The sequence below is a fragment of the Saimiri boliviensis genome, chromosome 10 (genome assembly GCF_048565385.1).
Source record: "Saimiri boliviensis isolate mSaiBol1 chromosome 10, mSaiBol1.pri, whole genome shotgun sequence".
NCBI classification, from domain to species: domain Eukaryota; kingdom Metazoa; phylum Chordata; class Mammalia; order Primates; family Cebidae; genus Saimiri; species Saimiri boliviensis.
The window spans coordinates 121,038,518-121,044,660 of NC_133458.1; positions in this window are offsets into that span (position 1 = coordinate 121,038,518).

Consider the following 6,143-nt stretch of genomic DNA (forward strand, 5'->3'; position numbering starts at 1 on the left):
CCTCACAAGCTCGTCATGAGGATTAATCAAGATACCCTAGAGGAAACCACCTTGCACAGAAGAGATGCCCCAGTAAAAGTTAATTTCTTTCCTTTGTTCCTTTTCTTTTTTCTTCACTCTCCTTTCTTTCTTTCCTTCCTTCCCTTTTCACTGTCCTCTTCCCTCTCCTCCCATCCCTTACTGGTAGAGTTGGAGTTTGCAGGAGACACCATAGAGTTTAGGGAGAAACAGGAAAGCAACTCTGAGAAAGGCAAGAGAAGGAGAAAAAAGTCAGAGACCAGGGCGAAGGAGGGCAATAGGAAAAGGAATGGGGCTGAAGGCAAAGAGAAATAATTTTTAACAAAAAGATTCTGCAGTAACACAATGTCATAGATTGCATGCTTCCTACAATCAGGCAGAAACTCTTTGTGGCGAAGTCAGCCTCAAGTGTGTTAGTGCCTGGAGAGAAAGAACAGAACAGTATCTCCCTACTACCCCACCCTCAGCTGCCCATCATTCACCTTCTTCCACAGCCCTTTGTAAAGGCTTCTTGTTTGGAAAGTTCTTTATCTTCCACCTTGCATGTGCCTCTCAACCTCCTACTTATTTTTTGATGCTCAGCTTAACTATGCCTTAGGCTATGTGATTTGTTCCTGCAAGCGTCCCCCCTGTCACCTACAGCATCCTGCCAAACTTCTGATATGCATTTACTAGTTCAGTTCAGGCCCAGAAAAATTTGTAGTGTCTCTCATGTTCCATGCATGAGGCTGGGGGATGGGTATGAAATAGTCTCACCACCAAAGCTATGCCAGCAGGGAAAGAGGTTCCCAAAACCCAGTCCCCACTGCACATACTACATCAAAATACCTGAGGGATATTTGTTAAAATGTATATTTCTTGGCCATACTCCCAAGAATTCATGTAAGGCCGAGGCTTAGGTATCTTTAATGTAAGAAGTTCTCCTAGCTAATTTTGATGGGCAGCCAAGTTTAGGAACTTAGGTAGTGAAATAAAAAATAAACGATTTCAGAATATTCTCTGTGATAAGGCTTAAATTGATGGCATTCTGGGTTGCCAATTATAGACTGGTTCAACAATGCCTGAGGACAATTAGGTGGGTTTACGTATTATTACATTGTCTTAAAGCTTCCATTCCATTTAAGGTACTAACATTTCTTCTGGTGAAGATTTGACGAACAGAGAAGGCAGATGAGCAAGCCACTGTCATTTGACATGCATGCCACTATCCTTGGTGAAAAGGACATGTGGACTTTAGACTTCTGTTGGCTTCTGCTCTGATGCCTGGAGTCTAGCTGGCTCACCACCATGACACAGGGATTGCCACTGAAGACTCAAGCTGTAGGCAGCAGCCTTCTTCTGTGTGCTGTCTGGGGTAACTAACTTTTCTGCTGCATATATCTCATTTTTCTTGCTCTCATCCTCTCTGTCTTGGAGTCTGGCTTCATGCCCAGGCATGACTTCTGATGTTCCTCCCCTTCTTCCCCTGGTTCATCATTGTCCTTCGCTCACTCTGCCTGACTGTGTGCAGCCCCATTCTAGGTGAGACTCTTCTTCCAGGCAGGCAGACACAGCCTCCTGCGCAGACCAAACTCACTCCTGTCACTACCAGAGGAGGGAGCTTTCTGCCTACCCAGCCCTTCCCTGTAATTCTGCAAAGGCAGTTCCGTACTGAGTAACTTGCGGCTTTCCTGGGAAGCTGAGAAGATGTGCCTTAAGGATCCTTCGTGTCACTGCAGAGAGAAGTATTTGTTGATGGGCTCCTGGAGGAGCAGAGAGTGCTCACAAGCGAGTGAACAGGAACGAGAAAATTTCAAGGAGGATGGTCCATGACTGCATTAAAAGTGATTTCTGTTTCTTTGGGGAGGTAGATGCCACTCCAGATGAAGTGAGGTTGAAAACTCTGCTCTAAGATCCTGAAGCTGAAATACTTCTGCCTGAAGTAAATCTGAAAGTCTAAAGTCAAAGACAGGAAGGTGTATAAAATGGAACAAATACAAAAGCAGAAACCATTTTCCTGAGAGATTTCATGGAAATTGTTTGAATGATAACTGAAAGAGAATACCAGGATCACAGAACATTAAAAAGAGAGCATTGTTAGAAGGCCAAGCATCTGCAGGAGGCAAAGACTACCATATCTTTTTGAAACACAAAGAGCAAGAAGGCATTATAACCAAGGCTAGGTGGCCTTGGACTGTGCCCTTTGGACAAAGCTAGAGCAACAACAATGGGTAGGTGGGTTCAGCCAGACCTCTTATTTCCTGGGAGACTTGTCATCCCCCCTTTCCATCTTATCATCTGTAGTTCTGAGAGAGAAAGAATTTGAGGGGAAAAAAAAAAAAAACAAAACCCAAGGTGGAAAGATTGGCAATTGTCTAAGTTTTCTAGAGTTGCCATAATAAATTACCACAAAATGGGTGGTTTAAAACAGCGTACATTTATTCTCTCCCAGTTTTTGATACCGAAAGTCCAAAATCAAGGTGTCAGCAGGTTGGCACTGCCTCTGAAGGCTCTAGGGGAGCATCCCTTCCTCTAGCAGCTCGCTGGGGCTCCTGGCATTCCTTGGCTTGTAGCAGCATCACCCTCATACTTGTTTTCATCTTTGCATGACCTTCTCTGTGTGTTCTCTTCTTCCCTTCTAAGGATACTTGACATAGGATTTGGCTTGCCCTAATTTAAGATGATCTCATCTTGTGATCCTTAACTACATCTGCAAAGACCCTTTTTCCAAATCAGCCACATTCACAGTTTGCAGAGGACATGTCTTTTGGGGAACTACCATTCAACCCACCACAACGGGCTTTGAGAAAATGCCCTCTATGATAACATCTAAAATGAAACCTGAGCTCTGTTTCCCACAGGGTGCAGCTCACAAGTTGACTCTGAGTACTGCTGCTGGTCTGGGTTGTCTTCTGTCATTGATTCCTCACAGCTGTTCAGCCACACTGGCCCTGTCTCAGGTCCCTGGATTCGCCAGATCCCTCCACACCTTGAAGCCTTTGCACTTTCCTCAAGGAAAGTTCTGAACAGCACCCTTTTTGCACAGCTCACTTCTCACCCTGGAGTTCTCATCTCTAATGATTACCTCTTCCCAGACAGAAGTTCCCTGACCATGCTGTTCTTGATTATTTTTAATCATAAGCAGTTTGTTTCCTTTAAAGCACTGACTCCAAGTTTTTAATTATTTAGATGATCAGTCTGTCCCATGCCCAACAATTTGAAGGGCTAAGTGTGCAAGGAACAAGTCTACCCTGTTTACCCAGCACATCTAACACCAGGCACAGTGTTGGGTTTTCAAAAAATGATAGCCGAAAATAATGCACTTAAGGTAATAAGTGAATGAGCACATAATGTTGTGACATCATTTCCCTTCCCTATTTGCACCTCTTTCATCTTTTCCTGGACTGGGCTTTTCCAAGTGACTACCTAAAACTTTACTCTTATCTTCGTTTAATCATTGTTAGGATGATAACTGATGGAGGCCCTCATGCTTGTGGTCCTAAATAGTTTACACCTGTACATTGTTTATACCTGTATCTCGCTTGTATTGTAATTGAGATTGAAACATCTAAGTAGGTATTTCTGTTGCACCAAGTACGTTGGCTATTGGCTATAGTGTTTTTCATCATGACAGTTCTCTCCAAGGACAGGGATTAGGAATCAGAGGGAGGGGTGGCCATGGCCTCAAGGGCAAATGCCAAGCCTGTGAGGTATAGCAGTGAACATGGTGAGCAGCCAGCCCTATGCTTCTAATTGGCCTCTGAATTGTCTCTGCTTAAATGACATCATCCAATGTACCCTTAAGCTCTTATACATTTCTCCAGCTTTCTTTATTGTCTTTATAGAAAGGACATATTCTCATTGTAAAAAATCAAGCATTGAAAAAAGTATGAAGATGAGAATTTTAAAAAAATTCACCCAAACCCCATCACTGAGAAATATAATGGACTTTAGATAAGCATGATTCCAGGCAGCTGTCTAGTACCACATATATATACATAAGGAAGGTATATATACATAAGTTCTCTCTAGGTATATATACATAAGGAAGGGTGAATGATTAGGTAAATAGACTGAGAAATCATCTTCATAACAATAGATCATACTTTACATAAAATAATATTTTTGATAAGAATGTATGAAATTTACCTTTTTATGAATTAAACAGAAGGAAATGAAATTGATTTGAAATAAGTATTTGCTGAATTTCAGGGTTTTTTAAACTATAGAAACATGAGATTCCAGATGATCCAAAGTCAAGAGAAAAACTTATTTAAAATGACATTTAAGATTATTTACTGTTCAGCCTTATTTTAAAAGAATCTATAATCCCCAGAAGTCCTTCTTACCCTAATGTCTTCATTCTGGATTTCTTTATTTGGGCATTATTGTGTTCCTTAAAGTCTTATAATATTAATTGTCTTAATTTTTTATACACAATTAATATTTATTATCTTTTTAGGTTGTTCTAAATCATATGTCTCAAGAATCTACCCTTTTTCCAGACATCCATTTCTTGGGACCGTTATTATTATCCAGGCTGTGTAAATTGCTCTGTACGTTTTTGTAAAACTATTAATTTCGAAACTTACTTTTATTACTTTCCCATTTTGGATTTATATTTTTTAGATACTAAGTCTTTCTCTTTCTTAATGATTCTTATTTGGTAGAGCATATTTTCAATTAACTTCTCATCATGATGATTGGGAAGAAAAACATTTCTGAGTTATTTTATATCTAAAAGGGCCTTTATTTGTTTAAAAGACAGTTTGGCTGAGGTTAGAAACTATTGTTCTAGATTCTCAGTGGACTATTTCACATAAAAGCACAATCTAAAGGCATTTCTTGTTGTTATTTGTTGAAATTAACTAGGTGGATTTTCTTCATTTATTTCAACTGAGGTCTAATTCACATATGGTGAAACATACAGATTTTTATAGTTTCGTGAGTTTTAACAATTGAGTATATCAATGCAATACTACCCCAGACAGGTTATAGAATATGTATGTCCATCAGTCTCCAAATTCCTAGGGTCAACTCCTGCCTTACTCTCATTAGCTGTAGCCACTTTTCTGATTTCTAACACCATAGATGAATTTTACCTGTTCTAATACCTCATAAAGTGGAATCATCCTATATATGCACTTCTGCCTAGCTTCTTTTGCTCAGCATAAATTTGAGATTCATTCATGCATTGCATGTTTTAAAAGCATATTCCAGTTTGTTGCTGAGTAATATTTCCTTGTATGACTGTACAACAATTTGTTTGCTAAATCTCTACTGACATATATTTGGATTGTTTCTAGTACTTTCTTGTAAAAGACTTGCACAAATGTTTCTCTTTCTCTACTTTTTTCTCTTCTTTCTTTCCCTCCTCCCTCCCTTCCTTCCTTCTCTCCTTCCTACCTTCCTTGAATAGCTTATAAGCATTCCCTTTTCTCTGCAACCTCTCCAGCATCTGCTATCAAATTGCAGACCACAGTGCAAACAAATTAGAACTCAAGATTAAGAAACTCAATCAAAACCACACAACTACATGGAAATTGAACAACCTGCTCCTAAATGACTCCTGGGTAAATAATGAAATTAAGGCAGAAATCAAGAAGTTCTTTGAAACCAGTGAGAACAAAGAGACAACTTACCAGAATCAGAACAAAGAGACCACTTACCAGAATCTTTGGAATTTATAGCAGAAGTGCCCACCTGAGAAATCTAGAAATATCTCAAATTGACACCCTAACATTACAATTAAAAGAACTAGAGAAGCAAGAGCAAAAAAATCCAAAGCTAGCTTAAGATAAGAAATAACTAAGATCAGAGTGGAACTGAAGGAGATAGGGACACACACACACACACACACACACACACACACACACACACTTCAAAAAAAATCAGTGAATCCAGGAGTTGGTTTTTTGGAAAAAAAAATTAATAAAACAGATAGATCGCTAGCTAAATTAATAAAGAAGAAAAGACAGAAGAATTGCATCTATTTAGATGCAATAAAAATTATAAAGGGGATATCACCACTGACCCCACAGAAATACAAACTACCATCAGAGAATACTGTAAACACCTCTATACAAATGAACTAGAAATTCTAGAAGAAATGGATAAATTCTTGGGCACATAAACCCTCTCAAGAT